This window comes from Macaca fascicularis, chromosome 6 (assembly GCF_037993035.2).
Source record: "Macaca fascicularis isolate 582-1 chromosome 6, T2T-MFA8v1.1".
Taxonomy (NCBI): Eukaryota; Metazoa; Chordata; class Mammalia; order Primates; family Cercopithecidae; genus Macaca; species Macaca fascicularis.
The window spans coordinates 160,917,444-160,942,085 of NC_088380.1; the positions used below are offsets into that span (position 1 = coordinate 160,917,444).

At 43.0% G+C, this 24,642-nt stretch overlaps 1 long non-coding RNA gene across 1 annotated transcript; it reads left to right on the forward strand.

Moving 5' to 3' along the window:
- The first annotated feature begins 7,400 nt into the window (after window positions 1-7,400).
- On the forward strand, window positions 7,401-24,422 carry LOC123574059 (uncharacterized). The gene is made up of 3 exons (XR_010587235.2): window positions 7,401-7,662; window positions 12,024-12,104; window positions 24,010-24,422. It is a non-coding gene; the product is annotated as an uncharacterized lncRNA (long non-coding RNA).
- The last annotated feature ends 220 nt before the right edge of the window (window positions 24,423-24,642 follow it).

Below are 24,642 nucleotides of genomic sequence, written 5' to 3' on the forward strand. Positions count from 1 at the left end.
TTACCAGGCTCTTATGTATCCTTCCAGAGATATGTGAAAATTCTAGGCATGTGCATATGTAAAAGTATGTATGTAACATATGTATGTGGTATGACACCACAGAAACCATCCTGTAACTTGACTTTTAAATTTAATATGTCTTGGGAATGTTCAAATACACACACACACATATACACACATCCCTATGCTATTAACCATCATGATAAGTTTTCACACCCATCATATGAGTTCTGGAGTCGTCTTGGAGACTTTTTCAGGCTGTGATAGTAAGTACGAGCTGTGTCATTGAATGACCCAGAATCTTGGAGCAGGAAAGGACCTAGGAGATGGTCTGGTTCAACCTCCTTATGTTGCAAATGGGGAAACTGACCAGGCACAGTGGCTCATACCTATAATCCTGGTGCTTTGGGAGGCCAAAGAAGGATTGCTTTGGGCCAGGAGTTTGAGACCCACCTAGGCAACATAGCAAGACAACATCTCTACAAAAAAACTATTTTTTATTGTTGTTGTTAGCCCGGCATGGTGGCGCAGGCCTGTAGACCTAGCTACCTAGGAGGCTGAGGCAGAGGATTGCTTAAGCCCAGGAGTTCAAAGTTATGATGAGTGCCACTGCACTCCAGCCTGGATGACAGAGTGAGACTGTCTCCAAAAAAAAAAAAGCTAGGCCAGACATGGTGGCTCACGCCTGTAATTCCAGCACTTTGCGAGACTGAGGTGGGCGGATCACAAGGTCAGGAGTTCAAGACCAGCCTGGCCAACATGGTGAAAACCCATCTCTACTAAAGATACAAAAAATTAGCCTGGCATGGTGGCGCATGCCTGTAATCCCAGCTACTCGGGAGGCTGAGGCAGGAGAATGGCTTGAACCTGGGAGGCGGAGGTTGCAGTGAGCTGAGATTGTGCCATTGCACCCCAGCCTGAGTGACAGGGAAAGACTGCATTCAAAAAAAAAAGAAAGAAAGAAAAAAGAAAAGAGAAAGAAAAAGCATGGGGGGAACTGAGGCTTGGAGGATGGTGGGATGGTGGTAGTGGGAATAGACATTCCCAGAGTCACACAGGGAGTTCATTGCAGATCTGGGGCGAGAACCAGGCCTCTGGAATCCTTGGCCAGGTTCCTATTGCCCCAGTCTCCTTGCTGCTTGGCAAGCTCAGGAGAAATTATAGCCAGTTCCCAGCCGAGAAAGTACTTGGTTGGGCTTTGTCAACGTCAGTGCCCTCCCAAGCAGGCCGGGGTGAGAGTGATTATGTAGGTCGCTTGGTAATCAGAAAAGAGAGCTCCAGCCCTTTAAATGCAGGCTGTTTCATTTGGTCCCAGAAGATTGGATTAGCATCAATTGTCTACACTGAGCTAGTAGATAAAAGACCCACACCAAAAGGGAACATCACCCAAGGGATAAGCTGGGGCGCCTCGCTTTCAATGAGGCCTCCACTCTGACAAGCAGGCTCCCTGAGCCCATCAGCAGCTTCCAGAAGTCTGTGTTTCCCTGCTGGTTTGCAGAAGCTTGAATAGGAGGAACAGAACCAAGAGGCAAACCTGGGGGAGCAAATTGCAAGGAAATGGGTCTCTGTTGGGATAAATGCCCTTATCTGCATGTGCCACCCCAACAATGGCTCTCATTCCTATCCTTCACCTTACTCTCCCTCCCTTCCCTTCCTCCCCCACACACTGTAAGATTCATGAGGGCAGAAACCCAGTACACCTACACTGTGATTCCTCAGTGCCTAGTACAGTACCTGACACATTAGGTGTTCAGTAAATATTTGTTGAAACAATCAATTCATGCACATACTTACGTCATTCCTACACAGAACACCACACACTGTGCATTCCCTCAGTCTGGATTCTTGTTTAACTCATGCCCAGTCCCTCACTGGCCCTTTCCCTTCCCTGTTGCTGAAGGTCTAGCCTCCTCCAGGAAACTTTCTCCACTATTCCAGCTCACATTGGCCTCTTCTGTAGGCTCAATGGGTAAAGCAATCACATCTTCCCACTCCAAACCCTGGCCTGATGGATATTTGTGTCTTACAGGAATGAAGAGACAGAGGGTTTAAAGTCAGAACCATCCCAGAAAACTGGGTTGAAAATATATAATTGATACTGTTCAAGCAATTGATATTTCTGTGTTGTCTTTTAGATAGAGGTAGGGTAGGGTAGTGGAAGAAGCCTTGGGTGTGCTGCCACATGGACTTGGGTTCCAGTCCTTCCTCTGCTGCTTGCTAGCTTTATCACCTTGGACCAGTTCCTTAGCCTGTCCATGTCCAGTCCTCGCCTATGAAATAGGGGTAAGAAGACTCTCTTCATAGGGGTATGAGTATGAAATGAGGGTGCACTAGAATGTGAACTCCACAAGAACAAGGATTTTTGTCTCTTTTGTTCACTGATGTATCCCAACACCTAGATCAGTGCCTGGCACATAGACGGCACCCAATAAATATTTATTGAATGAATGTACATGTAATAGTTATAAAGATAGCTATGATCTATTAACGCACTGTGTGTCAGGCTCCTTGCTAAGGATTAAATATATATATTTGATTCTTACCATAGTCCTGTGGGCTAGCCACATTTTACAGAGGAAAAAACTGAGGCTAAGCCCAAAGCTTTAGAGGAAGTTTCCAGTGAGGGTTCATTCCCTTTCCTCAGCCAGCTGCTTCTCTCTTTTCTCTATTGCTAGCCTTGTTGCCCTCACTCAACCTTCAGCTCTTCAACTCCTACAGCCTCAGTCTTATGCCTTGAGGATCTCAAACCCCTGCTCTCTGCTCAGGCTGCAGAGTCCAGCCCATATTTATGTCAATACTGGTAAGCCTTAAAGGGCCAGGCAGATGGCTGCCTATTATCCTAGCTCCATCTCTGCCTCTGGCTACAAAGCAACTGCCTGTGTTCCAGGCCCAGCCTCACTTGCAGTCTTCCTCTGTCCATCACTCTAGCTAGTCTCTGAGATTTGGAGGTCATTTTCTGCCTAGACTGAACCTTTGCCTGGAACACCCTTTCCGTCTTATTCATTTGCAAATGACTAAATATCTCAGGTTAAGGGTGGAATCCTCCAGATGACCTTCTCTGGCCCCTCCTGCAGCATGACAGTGTCCCTTCTACTGTTTCTGTGGCTCTGTGCATCTCCTCTCCCAGCCCCATCACTCTGTATGGTGATTGCCTGTTTATATACCTGCTTTCTCCCACTTGATCCGAAGTGGCTGTTTGAGATCAAGAACCTTTTCCATTTCACCCACTGCTGTATTCCCCACCCTAGTTCAGTGGCACAGAGTGGGGCTCCTGAGCATCTTGGGAGTGAATGGTCTGAGTTCACTGTTAGCTGACTTCTCACTCTGCCAAGACTCACAGTTCCACTTTCTCTTTCCAGTCCTGTCTGCGACCCTGCTAACAATCCGTTCTTTCTGCTGAGCCAAACTCCTGGATTTGGCCATTCCTCACCAGGCCTGCCTAGTTACCACCCACCCTGAGAGAATTCTTCCTTACTAGCTTGTAGGGTTCATATCCAGGCTGTTGGGGAAACATAGAAATGTCTCCTGGAAGGGACTTAAAGATCATGTAGTCCAGCCCATTGATTGCACAGAACTGAAGTGGATTGGGGTGGATGAAGGGACTACCCAAGGTCACACAGTCTTCTTAGGGCAGGGACAGGAACAAAACCCAGATTTCTCAACTCAACATGCAAAACCTTTTCTCTGTATTTAGCCTATAGTACCTACAAAGCCAAATAATAAGACTTGTTTTGATGGGATTTTATAATCATAAAAATCAAGACAACAACTTGAATTTGGGGATTTTGTATGTAACTAGTGTCCTGTCTCCTGCCTGGTTGTGTGTTGGAAGAAAAATAAAAAGCATGGCCAGGTCTTGGGCCTTCTCAGTCTGACCTCAGCCCTGTTACTAATGGGCAAGCCCTTTGCCCCTTAGAGAACTGTGAGTTTGACTGTAGCGTTAGTACTAGAGGATAAATAGTGGAAAATAAGGCTGGAAAGGAAGGGCGCAGCCCAACGAAACAGAGCTGGGAATGGCCCCGTGAGCAAAATGTTGCCAAGCAGAGGGGAGCCTCTGAGGGCCTTCGAGCAGAAGATGACCTGCTCGGCCAGAGGCTGAGTCCCTGGAGAGCACTTCCCTAATAAATCTGAGTCAATGAGTGATTGTTTTCTGTGAGGTTGTAACCTTACCACCTGCTGGGGAGGCTAATGTCCCAGAATCTACCTCTCAGATAACAGCTCTCTCAGCTTTCCTAAAGACTCACTTCACAAGCTCAGATTTCCTGAGGGAGAGATTAGAGCAAAGCAGAACGATTCCCTAGGTACCTCATTAGCGGGGTGGCTGGAATCTCCATCCAGAGCTTTGGTGACTAAATCTGCCCTGATAGGCCAGTTCTTGGCCAAGCCTGTCATGAGACTCTAGGGATCTCACCCAGTTTGTGCGGTGGAGCCTGGCCTTCCAGGAGGTGACAGTAAGTGAAGCCAGACAAAAGCCCCAGAAGGATCATTTCTTTAAGCAGCCCTGGCTTCAGGGAAAAAGAAAGGATTCCTGCAGGGGTGCTGAATCCAAGCCAGAATGCTGTGTCACCATTGATACTTCTGCTACCAACCTGGGCTTTTGAGGGGTTAACATAGGGAAAACCATCTTGCCTGCAAAAGACAGTCCTGCCACTGATGGGCTCTGGGCTTCACCCTCTAGGCTTCCATTTTCCTATCCACTGAGGGCAATATTTGGACCTGTTCAGGGATAGCAAATGGGTTTCATCTGCCCTTCCCAACTCTGATCAGTTGTTAGTGACTGCCAGATGCATTATATTAGGAATAAGTCTGAGGCTACAGCCACAAACGAATACAGCATTCCACTAGGTTCTCCAAGACAGGGAGGAGTAGCCTGCCTGATGTATTAGTTTCCTGTCACTGCTGTACCGACTTACCGTACATTTGCTGTTTAAAACACAAATGCATTCTTTTTAACTCTTCTGGAGGTCAGAAGTCTGAAATCAGTTTCATTTGCTAAATTCAAGATGGTGGCAGGGCTGGTTCCTTCTGGAAGCCCTAAAGAGAGAATGTCTTTTCTTGCCTTTTTCAGCTTCTGGTGGCCTACTGTATTTCTTGGCTTATGGCTCCATCCTCCCTCTTCAAAGCACGTCCCTCCAATCTCTGTTCACATCATCACATCATCTTCTCCTCTTCTGTCATCTAATCTCCCTCTGCCTCTTGTAAGGACCTTATGATGTACACTTAGGACCCACACAGATAATCCAGGATAACCTCCGCATCTCAAGATCCTTAACTTAATCACTCTGCGAAGTCCCTTTTGCCACATATGGTGACATTCACAGCTTCCAGGGATTAGGACATAGATATATTTTCAGAGACTGTTATTCAGCCTACCACACCTGGCATGTGGCACTAATTTGCAATCCCTACCATCAGCCTAGAATTAGAACTGGAATGGAATAATGGAAGAGCTCTAAGTTCGTGTTTGAAGCCTGGCATATGGGAGCTATCACAGAGAAAAAGACTGCACGTGACATTTTCTCTGTTTCAAGAACCACTCCAGCCTCATTGAAATTCCACATCCCACTGCCTTCTCCTGACACTGTATCATTTACAATGCTCCCGAGGCTGGTACAGTGACTCATTATTATTAGTTAATGAAGCATCTAAGGCCTAAGCCCACAGTCAGCAGCTAGGATAAAGAGTGAGAACAGAGCTGGATTTTGGGAGGTCTGTAGCTGGGCTGTAGACCAGAAGACAGAGAGGCTGTGCTCTCCCCATGCATTCATTCCACGAGCATTTACTGAACACATCGTGTGTGTCAGGAACTATGGACACAACAGCAATTAGGGCTGCATGGGTGGTCCTTGTCCTCAAAGAACCTACAGGCAAATGGGTGAGACAGACACACACATGAATATGCCAAGACACCCATGAGAAATGCTCCAGTGGAGGTGGCTGTTGGGGTAGCACCAAGGACAGTCTCTCTACTTGAGATAATCAGGGAAGGCTTCCCAGGGAAGGGGGAAATTGAACTGGGTCTCAAAGGATGACTAGACATTCTGAAGTTTGAAAAGGAAAGGGAAGGGCATTTCAACAGAAGAAACAAGTGCTGTGGGGTGGTGCTAAGAGTAGTTTTTCACAGCAGCCTGAGTGAAATGGAAAGGTATACAGGCAGGAGGAAAAGATCTGGAAAGTTTGCCCTCGGACTGAGTGGTGGCAAGGAAGTAACGTTTGGCTGGGTCATAGGAACGTGGAAAAGCACTTCGAGGGAGCCTGGCTTTGGGAACAAAGAACCAAACCAGACTCTGTGAGTAAATTCTGGGGACTACAAGAAGAGGCCAAATGCTGAGATGGGGAAGGCAGACTGGGGCTCTAATCTCAGCTCTGCCACTTACTACCTCTGTGACTCTGGGAGTTTCCTTATCCCCTTGGGGCCTCAGTTTTCCTCATCTGTAAAATAAGGAACATAATAAGCATGGCTGTGAGGTGAGGCCTTGTCTGTCTTGTTTTCTGCTGTAAATCCAGGGTCTGGCATGTATTTGCCCCCTGAATGAGTAATATCTTAAAAATACTTGGCAGGGTGTCTGATAAATAATAAATATTCAGTCAATTAATTAACTCATTAATTTTAGGAAAAAAACATTTTATATGTGGCTCAGCCCACATGCCATGCGTGGGTGCTCTCTAATATTTCTGATGAGTGGTCACCTCCCCTGGGGACATGCCAACCTAGAATAATGGGACAGAATGCTAAATCTGGAGTTGTGAAGGGCAGGACTTTGGTTTCAGTCCTGATCTTGTCACTCATGGATGTGATTCCGGTCCGTTCACCATGGCCTCCTCCAGGTCACACTCCAACCTGACTCTGCCTCATTCCCAGGCAAGGTCACTGAGGGCTGAGGAAGGATACCAGGTCTTTTGGGATTTTTTTTCTTTTTTCTTTTTTTTTTTTTTTTTTTTTTTTTTGAGACAGAGTCTCACTCTGTTAACCAGGCTGGAGTGCAGTGGCACAATCATGGTTCATGCAGCCTCAAACTCCTGGGTTCAAACGATCCTCCCACCTCAGCCTTGCAAGTAGCTAGGTTAACAGGTGCATGCCTACGAACCCGGATAATTTTTTGTATTTTTTGTACAGACGGGGTTTCTCCATGTTCCCCAGGCTGGTCTCAAACTCCTGGATTCAAGTGATACGCCTGCCTTGGCCTCTCAAAGTGCTGGGATTACAGGCATGAGCCACCCTGCCTGACTCATTTGGGCTTCTTGATGAGCTGAATCCCACTCTGTTTTTAGATTTCACCTTAATATGCTGCCATTAATTTTTGCCATCCCTCAAATAAGGGCAGGCAGCATCTTTCCCTTCAAATGTCTTATTTATTTATTTATTTATTTATTTATTTATTTATTTATTTATTTTTGAGACAGGGTCTCACTGTGTCACCCAGGTTGGAGTGCAGTGGTGTGATCTCAGCTCACAGCAACCTCCACCTCCCAGGTGCAAGTGATTCTTGTGCCTCAGCTTCCTGAGGCGCTGGGATTACAGGTGCACGCCATGACGCCCGGCTAACCCTTCAGATGTCTTAAAAGACTGGGCCCTCCGCATCACCAGGTGCAGCATGGAGCGAGGACAGGGCATCTTCTCGGGCCGTATGGAGGACTTGGTCGGGAACAGCACTGCAGCTGGTCAGTGTATTTTCTCTGCCTCTCTCACCATCTCTCACACACACATGCACATGCTCATGTACACACTTACACATCTTTGTTCTCACAATGGGTTAACTCCTCCACCACTTATACATGACTGCAATCCTAAACCAGAATAGTATAGTGGTTCAGAGTTCAGGCTCTGAGTCACCCAGTGCAGGGGGCATATCCCCAGCTCTGCCGTTTCTTAGCTGGGCAGCTTTGGGCAAGGTCCTCAACTCTTCTCTGAGCTTCCAGTTCCTCATCTGTAAAAGGGGAAAATATTAAAAGTACCTATATGATAAGGTTGTTAGTGAGGAAGTGCTTTTTAAATAGAAGCCATTGTTACTACAATTACCATTACTATTACTATTATTCCCATGAGAAGGTAGGCTCTGTAAAGACGAGGTCACTATCAATGCCTTGTTCACCCTTCTATCCCCGTCACCTGGCATATAATCAGTGCTCAATAAATATCTGGAGAATTAATTAATGACCATACTTTTGGGAGGCATGGCTTGTCTACCTCCCCCATCCCTATGTAATTTCCAGCTACCTCCTCTGGGCTCCCACAGCATCTGGATACAATAAATATCACAGGAGTTTGCTATGTGCCAGGCACTGAGATAGGGCCTTGCTGGACGTTGATTTTCTTGCCTTTGCTCCATGCCACCCACCCCACCCCCAGTTGTGTGAATCCCACAAGGAGAAAGACAGAGTTATAACTCAGAGTAAGTGCTTAGCAAGCTTTTTAAAAAGTAGGTAATAGAGCAGTTTATTCTACATGTGAGGAAACTCAACACATTGGTCCAGAGCTGGAGGGGAGTTCTGGTCCCCAGAAGGCCAAAATAATACTGTCTCTGCCCCCACGGCACTATTCCCTGCCTTGCTGATGATTTGGCACAGAAGGTCCATGAACACCAGCAGGTAATGGGTGAATGTAGCCAGGGGAGAAGAGAATCGAATTCCACAGTCACCTGCCTAGTCACATGAGAAGGTTACCTATGCCATTATGAATTTATTTTCATTAAAACAGGGCCTCTTCGCAGGTAGTCTTTGAAATGTCAGTTTTAATTAAAACCCTAATCCTAATAGGCACATCATAGATTAAACCCAGCCAGAGCAGCTTCCTGCTGGGTGAACTTCTCACATGCTTCAGTAGACAAAATGATCTTTAGTAAAAGGGCATGTTCAGGAACATCCAGTCTATCAGGCAGCCTCACTCAAAGAAGGGCCTTGGCCATGGTCCCCAACATCACTGACTCTAGGCTTCCAATGACACAGCCCAGAGTGGAGACAGCTGGGTGCCAGTTTCAGGTCAGCTGCTAGTATGGAGCTGATACTTAACCAAATAGAATCAGAGAATTGTCAGTATTAGAAGGGGCTCTGAGACTGTCTGTCTCATATCCTTTTACAGATAGAGACATTGAGTCCTAGAGAGAGAAAGGGACAGAAACCTGCTAGTAGCAGGAATGGATCTCCCATACCTCCCGGCTCAGTGACCTCCACACCCTGGTTTCATCAAATAGGAGCTGCGTATCCCTGGGCAAATCTGTTTCCTTTCTTTTCTTTCTTTCTTTCCTTTTTTTTTTTTTTTTTTTTTTTTTGAGATGGAGTCTCACTCTGTCATTCAGGTTGGAGTGCAGTGGCACGATCTCAGCTTCACTGCAACCTCTGTCTCCCAGGTTCAAGCGAATCTCCTGCCTCAGCCTCCCAAGTAGCAGGATTACAGGCACCCACCGCCATGCCCGGCTAATTTTTTTGTATTTTTAGTTGAGAGGGGGTTTCACCATGTAGGCCAGGCTGGTTTTGAACTCCTCACCTCAAGTGATCTGCCCGCCACGGCCTCCCAAAGTGCTAGGATTACAGGCGTAAGCCACAGTGCCCAGCCTGTTTCCTTTCTGAGCTTCAAATTCCTTACATATAAAATCAAATAATTTAGACCAGAGCGGTAGTTCTCTACCTTGACCACACGTTAAAATCATCTGGGAGCTTTAAGAAATGCCAGTGTCTGGACCCACCTGAGACCAATTCCTCATAGTCTCTAGGGTAGACCTGGACATGAGTGGTTTATAAAGCTTTTCAGGTGATTCTAAGCTGTGTCCAGACTGAGAACGAGGAGACTAGATAATCACTATGTCTCTTTTGCTCTAACAGTTTTTTGTTGGTTTCTGAGACAAAGTCTGGCTCTATAACCCAGCCTGGAGTGCAGTGGCACAATCTCGGCTTACTGCAACCTCTGCCTCCTGGGTTCAAGCCATCCTGCCACCTTAGCCTCTGCAGTGGCTAGGACAACAGGCATGCACCACCATGCCTGGCCAATTTTTGTATTTTTTTGTAGAGACGGGGGTTTTACCGTATTCCTCTGGCTGGTCTCGAACTCATGAGCTCAAGCAATCTGCCTGCCTCGGCCTCCCAAAATGCTGGGATTACGGGCATAAGCCACCGTGCCTGGCAATTGCTCTAACATTTTATGAGTTGAGAACTCTTCCTGGAACCCTCTGTGCATCATACACTCCCACTACTTCCCACGTACCCCCAACTCCCATGTACGCTTACCCTACAATTTCTTTGAGCAGTTCCTCAAAGTTCTTGCTTAAATATCCCTCATTACACTGAGCGAGGGAGACATTTCCTGAGTTCTTCTCTTCTTATAGCCGGAATCACACTTCATAGTAATTATATTTTATGGCTGTCTTCCCTGTAAACTGAGTGACAGCAGAGACTGGTATAGTAGACCTAGTACTCACATCCATGTGTAGTCTTCCCATTCCTAGAGTGTGGCGGGAGACTGTGACTTGCTTCTAATCTATGCAATATGACAAAGGTGATGGGAGGCCAGTTCTATGATTATATTATGTAAGATTGCAATGTCTGTCTTGCTAGGCTCCTTCCCTTGCTAGCTTTGATGAAGCAAGTGGCTATGTTGGGGAGGGCCACATGTCAAGAAACTGAGAGTGGCCTCCAGTCACAACTAGCTAGAAATTGAGGCTCTTAGCCTCACAGCCTGCAAACACCCAAACCCTGCTAACAACCACATGAACTTGGAAGTAGATCCTCCCCAGTCAAATCTTTTGATAAGAACCCATCCTTAGCTGACACTTTGATTGTAGCCTTGGAGACGTCCCATTTAATCTGTACCCGGACTCCTGATCTAAAGAAACTGAGATCATAAATGTGTGTTATTTTAAGCTTATAAGTTTGTGATTGTATTGTTATGTGGCAATAGATAACACATACGCTGAGCCTACTTCGTTCAACTACTGTATCCTTACCATCTGGCACAGTACAGCTATCCCTTGGTATCTGTAGGGGATTGTTTCCAGGACCCCCACAAATACCAAAATCCACAGATGTGTAAGTTCCTTACATAAAATAGCATAGTCAGCAAGCACAGTGGCTCACGCCTGTAATCCCAGCATTTTGGGAGGCCAAGGCAGGAGGATCACTTGAGCCCAAGAGTTCAAGACCAGCCTGGGCAACATAGGGAGACCCTGACTTTACATATAATAATAATAATAATAATAATAATAATAATAGCTGGGCATGGTGGTGCACACCTATTATCCCAGCTACTTGGGAGGCTGAGGTGGGAGGATTGCCTGAGCCCTGGAGTACGAGATGGCAGTGAGCCATTTGATGGCACCACTGTATTCCAGCTTAGGTTACAGAGTAAGATCATGTCTCAGAAAAAAGAAAAAAGGAAAGGAAAGGAAAGAGAGAGGAAGGAAAGAAGGAAGGAAGGAAGGAAGGAAGGAAGGAAGGAAGGAAAGAAATGAAATAAGGAAGGAAGAAAAACTGGATGCAGTGGCTCACACCTATAATCCCAGCACTTTGGGAGGCCAAGGTGAGTGGATCACCTGAAGTCGGGAGTTTGAGACCAGCCTGGTCAACAAAACGAAACCCCATCTCTACTAAAAATACAAAAATTAGCTGGGCATGGTGGTGAGCACCTGTAATCTCAGCTACTCAGGAGGCTGAGGCAGGGGAATTGGTGAACCCAGGAGACAGAGGTTGCAGTGAGCCGAGATGGCTCCACTGCACTCCAGCCTGGGCAACAGAGTGAGACTCCATTTCAAAAAAAAAAAAAACGAATGAATGAATGAGAGAGAGAGAGAGAGAGAGACAGAAAGAAAGAGAGAGAGAGAGAAAAAGAAAGAAAGAAAGAAAGAAAGAAAGAAAGAAAGAAAGAAAGAAAGAAAGAGGTGTTTACTTGTAACCTATGCATATCATCCCAAATACTTTAAATCATCTCTACATTACACATAATATCTAATACAATGTAGATGCTATGTAAATAGTTATACTGCATTTTGGTATTTGAATTCTTTTTTATTCTTGTATTATTATTTTTAAAATAGTGTTGATCAGCGGCTGGTTGAATCTGTGGATGTAAAACCTGTGGATACAGAGGGACAGAGGCCTGCTGTACACGGCACACGGTAGGTACTCAAAGATATTTGGCAAATAAATGAATCAATTAATCGATCAGAGTAACAACAATAAGTTCTTTGAATTCAACATTTGCCCAACGCTTTTTCCTTTTTTCCTCCTGGTCACAAGCTTATATCTCAAAATTCAATGTCAGTCCACTAAGCAGGACTGGGCTCTAAAACCTTTCACTATTAGGAGGGCAAGTGGAAAGCACACACTGTTATTATGATGATTATTGTGATCCAGGCTTAATGAAATCAACATGTGGTTAAATAACAGTTTGCTGAGTGTAAATTGTTATTGTGATTGATAAACCATTTCCTTTACCTGATAAATGCAGTGCAGTGCTCCAGGCAAGGGAGCAATCCCTGCTGTATGGACCCATAATCATTCCAAAGATGCAGAGGATGCCATTGACCCCGTGGGCCAGACTTGGGATGACATCAGCCCTCAGTTACAAACCGCACTTGAACCCTTGGCTACACTGTCTTGGCTTTTTGGCCTGCTCAGGACAATTGCTCAGAGAAAACTGCCAGAAAGTGCAGCTCTGCCTAAGCATTTACTGCTGCTTTTTTCCTCTGAACAGCAACAGAAACTTTCAAGAATAAAAAGCAGAGAGCACGTCTACTTTTCCTGCTAAAGCTATGGCTGATCTCAGGCTGCTTTGGCTAGTTTTCACCGTGCTTTCACAGCGCCAGGACTCTGTAGGCTCAGGAACAGCTCTGTGAGATTATTGGATTTTCCAAGGTCCCCTGGGAGTCACTGATAGAGAGTAAGGCAAGAGCTTAAGGCAGGACCTCACTGGCCTCTGTTTGATTTGGGGCAGCTTATCTAGAACACTGCTGACTGGCACTCTGATAAAAATTCAAGTAAATTGAATGTAATCAGGTCTTGAGAACTAGCAGGCTACCTCATGGAGCCTGCTGAAAGCACACTGGAGGTCCCTGGGGAAAGGGTGACAGGACTTTCTTAGAGAGCATTTGCAGCTGATACTAGGAAGACAGAGCAGTCTGGGCCTCCTTTGTCACCGGCATGCTGCTCTTTGGTTTCTCTCTTCCTAGTCCTCAATTCCTCACCTGACTCTGATTATGTCTCTGGCTGATCATTGCTCCCGCCACTGCTAAAATTCACCACTAAAGGCTCTGGATCCAAGTGACTTTTGGTCCTTTCTCCCAATAGCTGGGCTGCAGAAAGAAGGTCTCCAATGGGAACATGAACTATTTATAGCAATAATAAGAGCAATGACAAAATTAACTGTTACCATTTTATGTCCATTTGCATGTGCAATGTGCTAGGCTCTTATGCACAAAAATTTGCTTGATTCTAAGGATAATACAATGAGAATGGATTGGATTGACATTCTTGTTTTGTAGATGAAGAAACTGGGTCTTAAAGAAGCCAAAAATCTTGCTTTAATAAAGTCGCACAAAACACAGTGAAAGGATACTTACATGTCTCTGTACAGCTGACATCTAACTTAAAACTCTCTAATTCACCCATGTTCTCACACACAAAATAAGGATAAAATAAGGATAATACAAGAATAAATGTGTGAGGACGGCCACATTCATTCATGCAGGAAATGTTTATTGAGAACTAGGCACTGTTCTAAGTGCCAACAATGTAGTGAGAAAAACAGACAAGTTTTCTTCATGGCATTTACAATAAAATTATTTTTAAAATGTGTATAATGTCTAAACTGTAGACAGTGCAATAAATGATATGTTTATAGTACTATGGAACAATGTAATGGTGGCAACTGACCAAGGAAAGGCGGTTAGAGATGGATTTCCTGAGAAGTTATGCTTGAGCTGAGGAGTTAACTAAGTGAAGTAGGAAGGTGAAGACTTTCCAAGTAGAAGCAGCAGCATTTGCAAAGGCCCTGGGGTGAGAGCGCATGGAGAAAGAACAAGGGCTAGAAGAAGACAAGTGAGGGCAATAAAGAGAGATGGCAAGAAGAATGTGGTATAAGACATTGAAGAGAGAGGCCTAATTTGTGCCTGGTCATGGCTACAGCCTGGGGTCCCAATAGATAGCAAGGGAAGGTCTCTGATCTTGTAGGATTTACAGCCTACTAGGACTACTTAAAAAACAGACAAATGAATAAACAAGAATATTTCAGATGTCAGTAAAAACTACAAAGAAAATAAAATGAGGTGATAAGCCAGGTGTAGTGGTGCTTGCCTGTAGTCCTGGCTACTTGGAAGGCTGAAGTGGGAGGATTCGTTGAGTCTAGGAGTTTGAGGCTGCAGTTAGCTATGATTGTGCCACTGCACTCCACCCTGAGTGACAGATCAAGCCCCTGTGTCTAGGAAAATGAAAAACAAATTGTAAAAAATGAAGTGATACGACCTAATCAGCAATACTGAACTGAGGAATTCAGAGCAACCTTCTAGTTGAGAACAATAAGAAAAGCTGGAAAATTTTTTTTTAAATCTCATTGAGTGTATCAAAGGGTTAACAAGGGTAGTAAAGAATCACTAGAACAGGATTGGGGGCTGGAAGAGATTTATACATGTGAGTTTAGAATTTTGTCCCAAATGAGGCAGCTGAGAGGCAGAGAAGCCCTCTTTTGATAGTTTCTCAAGGCTGAGAAGACAAAAATTGAAGTCTAGGACCTCTCATGTCTGGCTAGAACTCGAAATAGATATTTTACAGAAATATAGGTAAACCAGAAGCAAACCAGCCCTGCTCTAACAGTAGCCCAAATTAGAGATTTTGCTTTAAAACCAACCCAAGAAAAATGAGCCATTACTTTCTTTCTTTCTTTCTGTCTTTTTTTTTTTTTGAAAGGGAGTTTCGATCTTGTTGCCCAGGCTGGAGTGCAATGGCACAATCTTGGCTTACCACAACCTCCACCTCCAGAGTTCAAGTGATTCTCCTGCCTCAGCCTCCCAAGTAGCTGGGATTACAGGTGTGCGCCACCATGCCTCGTTAATTTTGTATTTTTAGTAGAGATAGGGTTTCTCCATGTTGGTCAGGCTGGTCTCAAACTCCTGACCTCAGGTGATCCACCCACCTCAGCCTCCCAAAGTGCTGGGATTATAGACATGAGCCACCACGCCTGGCCGAAAAATGACCCATTACTTTAGAAGGAACAAAAATCAGACTAGCAACTGACTTCTCAAGAGAAATAATGGAAGATAGAAAACAATGGATTGATGTCTTTTAAATCATGAAAGAAAATGTCTGCTAAAATAGAGTGTTAAAGCTAGCAAAAACATCCTTCAAAAATGAGTATAAAATAAAGACATTTTGTACACACTGAATTTTGTCTAAGAGAAGTTATCACTATCAGACCTACACTAAAGGAAACAGTGACTGGTGTTTCCCCAGGTAGAAGGAAACCATCCTACAGAGAAGGTAAGAGAAGTCAGAAGGAATGAAAATGGTAAATGTGTGGCTAAATCAAAGTGATCAATTACTATATAAAGATAATGAGGGCAAGGCGCAGTGGCTCACACCTGTAATTCTAGCACTTTGGGAGGCCGAGGCAGGCAGATCACTTGAAGTCAGTAGTTCAAGACCAGCCTGGCCAATATGCGGAAATCTCGTCTCTATTAAAAATACAAAAATTAGCCGGGCATGGTGACACATGTCTGTAGTCCCAGCTACTCAGGAGGCTGAGGCAGAAGAATCCGGGACTTGGAAGTTGCAGTGAGCCAAGATCATGCCACTGCACTCCAGCCTGGGCAACAGAGTGAGACTCCATCTAAAAATAAAAATAAAAAAATAAATAATGAGGCTTCCTTTCACAGGAAAGTGAAATGAACAGGGAAATCTATAGAGACAGTAAATAAACGGTTTCATAGACTAGGGCTGGGGATGGGAGATAGAGGATGATAGCTAATGAGTATGAGGTATCTTTCTGAAGAGATCATGATGTTCTAAAATTGACTGTGGTGATAGTTGCACACCTGTGAGTGTAGTAAAAATCATTGAATTGTACCCTTTAAATGGATGAATTGTATGGCACGTGAATTATAGCTCAATAAAGCTGTTTAAAAAATAAGGAAGCGACCGGGCGCGGTGGCTCAAGCCTGTAATCCCAGCACTTTGGGAGGCCGAGACGGGCGGATCACGAGGTCAGGAGATCAAGACCAGCCTGGCTAACACGGTGAAACCCCGTCTCTACTAAAAAATACAAAAAACTAGCCGGGCCAGGTGGCGGGCATCTGTAGTCCCAGCTACTCGGGAGGCTGAGGCAGGAGAATGGCCGGAACCCGGGAGGCGGAGCTTGCAGTGAGCCAAGATCCAGCCACTGCACCCCAGCCTGGGTGACAGAGTGAGACTCCGTCTCAAAAAAAAAAAAAAAAAAAAAAAAATAAGGAAGCATTCTAGTGGTATTTAAAATATACAGTGCATCCAGCCTGTGTGACACAGCAAGACCCCATCTCGAACAAAATAAAACAAAACAAAAAATATATAGTGTATAGAATTAAAATACAGGACAGTATGGCATATAAGTTGGAAAGAGATGAATGGAGTTAACACATTCTGAGTTTCTTACTATGTCAGGAATAAATATATATAAATTTATGTAGAGACATAAATTTAGACATTAGATATAAATTAAATGTTTCAATTAAATCAAAGATTGTCAGCCTGAATTTTTGAAAAGCAACAACAAAGACGTGGTTTACAAGAGACATAGCTAAAACTTAAGAAGACGAAAGGTTGAGAATAAAAGATGGAAAATAATAATAAAAACATACCATGCAAATACTAATTTTTAAAAAGCTGGTGCAGCTATCTTAATAGCAAGTAGACTTTAAGTCAAAAAACAGTATGGAGATAAAGATGGTTTTTTCTTAATATAAAAGGCTCAATTCATCAGGAAAAAGGGTAACATTAAAAAATTCTTGCTTTGAAAATAAGAAATATACTTCTAAATATTTTATAGATTCAAGTACCAATCACAGTGGGGATTAGAAACTGTTTTAGATTGAATGTTAATTGAAATATGACATATCTAAACCTTGGGATACAGTATACAATATGCTTAGAGAGAAATATATAGCTTCAAATACACGTATTAGAAAAGAAGAAAGGTTGGAAAAGTATTTATCTCAAAACAATAGAAAAATAAAAATTGATGCCAAATAAATTAGAAAAAAAATAAAAATAAGAACAGAATTTACTAATATAGAAAACAATCATACAATAGACTGAATCAATAAAGCCAAAAGTAGGTCATCTGAAAAGACTGATAACATTGATAAATGGCTGGAAAGAGTTATCAAAGAAGAAAAAGAGAGTAGAAACAAATAACCAACAAAAAGAGAGATACCCTACATGAATATATAATTTTAATTAGAATTTAAAATATAATAAAATCATAGTATTAACTATTTTACACCAATGAATTTCAAATAAATTAGGTTAAGTGAATACATTTCTAGTAAAACACAACTTACCAAAACAGACACTAGAAGAAATAGAAAACTTCAGTAGAACTATTCATAATTCATAATTAAAACTCTTCCTTAAAGAAAATTCTAGGCCGGGCGCGGTGGCTCAAGCCTGTAATCCCAGCACTTTGGAAGGCCGAGACGGGCGGATCACGAGGTCAGGAGATCGAGACCATCCTGGCTAACACGGTGAAACCCCGTCTCTACTAAAAATACAAGAAAATTAGCCGGGTGAGGTGGCGGGCGCCTGTAGTCCCAGCTACTCGGGAGGCTGAGGCAGGAGAATGGCGTGAACCCGGCGGGGCGGAGCTTGCAGTGAGCCGAGATCGCGCCACTGCACTCCAGCCTGGGGCACAGAGCAAGACTCTGTCTCAAAAAAAAAAAAAAAAAAGAAAGAAAATTCTAGGCCCAGATGATGTACAAGCAAATTCTACCAAATGTATTATACAAACTCTTACAGAGAATAGAAAAAAGATGAAATACTTCTTAACTCATTTTATAAGATAAGCTATAATCTTGATACCAAACCCTAACAAGGATAATATAAGAAAGGAAAATTACGAGTAATCTCGCTCATGAACACAAATGCAAAAACCCTAACCAAAATATTGCAAAAATTATTCTAGGAATATATAATTAGGATATGTATCTTAGTTAAATTGGGTTTATTCCTGGATGCCAAGTTAGTATAAAGCTTAAAAATTAGTATGGTTCACCACATTAGTTGAATAATGGAGAAAATCAAATTATAATCTCAATAGGTACAGAAGATGCATATGATAAAATTTGTTATCTAGTCACAACATAAAACTCTTGGAAACCAGAAATAAAATTTCCTTGATTTGATAAAAAGTATCTAGAAAAGTATATTAGAGCAAACATCCTACTTAATGGTGAAATGCAGAGTTTCTTTTGAGATGTGGAATGCGACAGGAATACCTGCTATTCTTACTTCCATTCAACTTTACACTGAAAATCTTGGCCAGTATGATAAGAAAAAAATTAAAGGCAGAAGGACTGGAAAGCAAAAAAATAAAATTATCCTCATTTGCATTTGATACCAGATTACAGAAAAGAATCCATGAAAATCCATTGATCAATCACTCGTACAAAAAATTAATATGAGGGGGGTCACGGATCTAAATCTGAAAGGCAAAAGAATAGTGCTTTAAAAAGATAACAGAGAAGAACTTTCTATGTAGGAGAAATTTTTTTAAACAGTACACACAAAAAAAGCACTAATCACGTAGGGAAAAAAGTACAATTTTGACTACACTAGAATTTTAAAACTGTTCATCATATCACAAGAAAGTGAAAAGGCAAGCCATAGAGTGGAAGAAGATATGTATAAAAATTGTAACTGGCCATATTCTGAATATATAAAGAATAATTACAAATCAATAACTAAAAGACAACTCAGTAGGAAAGCAGAGGAGAGATTTGAACTGGAACCTCACAAAAGAGGAGGTTCTCAACCTCATTTGTCATCAGGGAATGCAAATTAAAATAATAATGCAGTACCACTATCTACTATTGCAAAAGGTTGTAAAGGTTGTACATTGTATCATACATGTACAGTGGTATATATGTGATAACACTGTGTACCCACCAGAATGGCTAATCTTAAAAAGACTTACAATCTGAAGAGTTAGTGAGAATGTGGAGTAATAGAAACTACCATGTTTTGCTGATAAGAGTATGGATTGGTACAACCACTTTGGGAAACTTTTGTCCACGTTCCCTATGACCTAGCAATTCCTTTCCTACTTACATGCCCAATAAAAATGTGTGCATGGTGGTATCAATAAATATGTATAAGAATCTTCATTGCAGTATTTATTATTTATAATAGCTGGGAACTGGAAACAACTCAAATGTCTATCAAGAGAAGAATGGATAAATTGGGGTACATCTGTACAATGGAAAATCACACAGCAATAGAAATAGATATACTACAACACATGCAACAAACATGTTGAATGAAAGAAGTTGGACACCAAAGAGTACTGTATGGTTTCATTTAGGTGGAGTTTAATATTAGTAAAACCATATTTTAGTGCTTAGGGATGTATTCTTAGGTGATAAAAGTATAAAGAAAAATAAGGAAATTATATGAGACAAGAGTCACTCATGAGATAGAAACCATCACACAAGCTACTTCAACAGGAGGAATTTAATATAAAATTATTCGGTATTAAAGAATTAAAAAGGCAAAACGAGTTCATAGAGGTAGTAATTGCAGGAAGCAGATGAGGGAGCGGGGACAGAGGAAGGAGGTGAAAATGACTAAAACTTCAAAACTTGGAACTGAGTCGGGCGTTTCTGAGAAGGGGGTGCAGCCTGGCTGACAGGTATTGGTGTCTCTGAAGGGGCACCTTGAGATGGTTTCTGAGTGTCAGGAAAACTACAAATTGGAACCAACTTCTTCCGTGAAACGAACTGCTTTGTTATGTTGAAGCTGACAGATACACACAAATAGGATAAAGCTTTCTTTCCTTTCACCGTCCTCTAAGCGCCTTCCCCTATAGCGCCCCCTATAGGCAGAATGTAAGAGGGAGGCCGCTGGAAGAGGGGAAAGTGGCTTGCAGGGTCCCAGCCTAAGCATCACAAAGCAGAGATTAGAACCGTGGGGCTTCAACCCTGGAGACAATAGTTTAACAGCCAGCGCAGAGTGATTATCGAAAAGTCAAAGTAATGGTTATCTTCGGGAAGGAGGGAGAGGGTGTGCCGGGAAGGAAACATTTAGAAATGGAGAAGAGCTCTTCTTTATCAGATGCAGGCAAAATTTTATTTTGTAATGTAAACCCAAAAGTATCTGAGACAGGTCTCAATCAATTTAGAAAGTTTACTTTGCCAAGGCTAAGGATGCGCCCGTGACACAGCCTCAGGAGGTCCTGATGACATGTGCCCAAGGTGGTTGTGGCATAGCTTGCTTTTATACTTGCTTTTATATTAGGGAGACATAGTACATCAGTCAATATATATAAGATGTACATCACTTCGATCTAGAAAGGCGGGACAACTAGAAATGGGGGCTTCCAGGTCATAGGTAGATTTAAAGAATTTCTGGTCGCAATTGGTTGAAAGAGCTAAGTCATTTGTCTAAAGACCGGGAATCAATAGAAGGGAATGTCTGGGTTACAATAAAGGGTTGTGGAGACCAGTGATTTATCATGCAGATGAAGCCTCCAGGTAGCGGGCTTCAGAGAGAACCAACTGTAAATGTTTCTTATCAGAGTTAAGGTCTGTGTTGATGTCAATGCTGGTTGGCTTTTCCTGAATTCCAAAAGGGAAGAGGCTATAATGAGATGTGTCTGAACCCAGCTTCCCATCATGTCCTGAACTAGTTTTTCAGGTTACCTTTGGAATTTCCTTAGCCCAGAAAAGGGATGGTTGTGGGGCTTAGTATTTTATTTTTGGTTTACAGTAATGCAAGGGATGGGAGTGGTTATATGGGTGTTTGGTTTATAATCATCCACCATGCTGTACACCCATGTTATATATACTTTGCTGTGTGCTATTTTTCACAGCTAAAATCGAAGTACATTTTTTAAGGGAATAACTGGGCATGGAGAACAGAGTTGCTGTAGACTGGAAGGCCAGAGAAGACCTCTCAGAAGAGAGGCTATTTGAGACCAACTTCCATAGTCAGAGGGACCATCCATGCAGGGGGTGAGGGCACCCTACATCTTATGAGTGCAAGCCTGGTGGCAGTGTACACGCTGAGTTAGAGGAATGGGAGGGACCAAGGTGGGGAGGCTGCAGGAGGCTGCTGCTGTGAAAATCGTGGGGAGCAAGCAGAGGTGAGCATGGCTTCATGGGTGGCCCAAGTGGTCACGTGCAGATGAGGCAAAGCACCTGGAGACCGAGCAGCCCCTTAGCCACTGGAGGGCCAAGGAAATGCACCTTGATGCTCTGAACACATCCCTCTTCCATCCCAGCCTCCTGAAAAGTGTCAAGAGGTGATTCTGGGACAGAGGAGCCAGCAGATGGACTGGCTCCAGAGAGAGTTCCTGAGGTGTCTGAACCAATTCCAGTCTGCATTCCTGGAGCTGGCAGAGGCCTCCAGAGAGAATAGCAAGATCTGCTCACGTGTCTCAGTTCCCTCTTTCCTTTTTCCTTCCAAATTTCCTTCCTTCAGCCTTTCCTTTCTTACTAATTCCTTACTCTTCCTTTCTTCCTTCCTGCCCTCCCTCCCTCTGTTCCTCCTCTCTCCCTTTCTCTCACACGTTTGCTAACCCATGATCAGACATAACACCCATGCATATAAACATACACACCCACATATCCACCTCCTACACATATATTATTTATATATGCCTCCCTCACACACATTCGAACACACATTCATACACATTTCAGATATGTTTTCCTTACTGCTTGCCAGAAAACTTTCAAATTCAGTGTTCAGGATCCTGGTCTCCTTGTAAGCCATGGCAGTCACATTTTCCAGGTAGAGAACTGGAGATTCAGAGATGTTGAAGAATTTCCTCAAGGTCACAAAGCTGGGAAGTGACAGAATTGAGACAAGCCTTCAAGTGCTCCTGGCTCTGATTATTCTTTAGCCACACCCTGCTCTCCCTACACATGCAGACACAGACCCACACAGATGCATCCTGCAATCATCCATACATAAGTGGTTACATTTCTACCCACGTGGGCACTTATACACATACCCAAACATGGAAAGAAATTTCACTGACATGTCACCAACAGTTCTAAGGAAGACTCTGTCTTTCCAAAAATGTTCGGGCTTTCTTGGAGATAACGCTTCTGAATTGTACATATTAGCTCCCTGGAGACACCCAGAGGACTGGGTTCAATAGATTTGCTCTGACAGGGGTAGAAAACAAATGGTAGGGATGAGTCTTTGTGTTGTGTGTTTGATTTTTGCAGCTCTTTCTACCTTATCTCAGCTCATAGTCCATTCTCACGATAACCCTGTAGGTGGACATGGAAGGAACTATTATGCCCATGTTACATATGGGGAAACTGGGAATCAGGGTGTTCAAGGGGCACCCAGGTGCCTCCACCTCCTTAATCATCAAGGATCTCACTTTTCTTCAATGCCCAAATGGCAGCAATTCAAGCTCCCTTCTCCCTTGACTTCAGAAAGTCCACTATACATCCCCCCAAGTGATGTTATGGGTACCCAGGAGGAATACTTACATGTTTTAGCAGTCCCTCCTGGCTCTCCCATATCACATCCTATTTTAAGCATGTTTGTTCCTCTAGTGGTCATCTCTGATTTCCTCAAACCTCTGCTTAACCTCTGACTTTCTTCCTTTCCAAAGCCAGGATACCAGCTCTCCTCTTTGGTTGTTTTTAGCCATAAGTAAGTAACAGAAAACCCAACTCAAATGCGTTTAAACAATACAGACATTTTATTCCATTTCTTTAACCAGAAGTTCCAAAGGAGGGTACCTGGTACCTCCACGGTTAGTTAATTCAGTGGCTCAGCAATATTATCAGGGACCCAGGTTCTTTCCACTTTCTCCCTCCACCATCCTTACGTGTGTTGGTTTTGCTCCCAAGTTGACTCTGCTTTCCCCTGAGTCATAAGCTGGATCACACTATTCCAGGCATCACTCAGGGGGGAAAAAAACCCTCCAGCACAAGAAGAGGTTTTCTTCTTCCTGTCTGTCTCTATGTAAGGGCAAGGAAGCCTTTTCTAGAAGTCTTTCCACAGAATTGCACTTACATCTCATTGGACAAAATTTTGTCACACGAGCAAAGTTCTGGGTGTAACTGATAAATATCTTTATTATTTTGATTATAGTGATAGTTTCACAGGTGTGTACATGTGTCAAATTGTATACTTTAAATGTGTGCAATATATTGTGCGTCAATCATACTTCAATAAAACTGTTTCAATAATTTTTGCGTAAGTAGTAAATAAATACACTCTCCTGGTAAAAAGTTAAGACATTAGATATAAAGCGAAACTATCCTTTTCCACTATCCCTCTGTCCTTCCTGTTAACAGATTAGTGTGTATCTTTACAGATTATTTTTGTACATTTATGGCTATAGTGTACCCACAGAATATATAGAGTACTACCTGTTTGTTATTGTTTTTCCATAAAAGTCATGTTGTATGTATGATGTTGCAGTTTCCTTTTTAGAACATGATATTTCTCGGAGCTGTTTCTAAATCAGTATTTAGAGATTCACCTAATTATTTTTAGCCGCATAGTATTGCAAGATACAGGTATAGCCTGTTTTATCCAGACATTCCTCTCTGCTTTAGTTTGTTCACAACTTTCACTATTTCAAGAAATCCTTCAACAAGGATCCTCAGGCAGGCCTCTTTGTACAAAGTCTCATGACATGGATCCCGGATAATATGGTATGGAGAATTTTAATTGCTCTCCAAAGTGGCTGCAACCACCAGCAGTGGTTAACAGCTCACATTTTTCCGACAGTGTTTGATGTTCTCAAATTTTTGTTTGCCATATTATGGATGAAAAATTATATGTCATTCTTTTAATTTGTATTTTAAGGGGCGTTTTCACAGAAGAAAAGATTTCTGCACCCCAGTCTTGGCCATTCTGATCTGAGGCTTAAGAATCTGAGTGATTTGGCCTGCCTCAGCGGCTCATGCCTATAATCCCAGCACTTTGGGAGGCCAAGGCGGGGAGATCACTTGAGGTCAAGAGTTTGAGACCAGCCTGACCAACATGGTGAAACCCTGTCTCTACTGAAGATACAAAAAAAAAAAAAAAAAAATTAGCTGGGCGTGGTGGCGCATGCCTGTAATCCCAGCTACTTGGGAGGCTGAGGCAGAAGAATTGCTTAACCCAGGAGGCGGAGGTTGAAGAGAGCAGAGATCTTGCCACAGCATGCCAGCCTGGGTGACAGAGTGAGACACTGTCTCAAAAAAAAAAAAAAAAGAATTTAAAAAAAGTTAAAAAAGAGATAATCTGAGTGATTTTTTTCCATGTGATGTGCAGTGAGGTTTGGTGATATCCGTTCCAGCTCTGTTGTTCTATGATCCTGAGACTCCTGCCTCCTCCTAGGCATAGGACTTGTTTAGGCCCAGGGTCTACGTCATCTCTGCCACTTAAATTGCTGCTTTCTCCATGGAGGAAGATTTTTAAGACAAGGAAGTCCTGGTGACTCTGGCCTTTTACTGA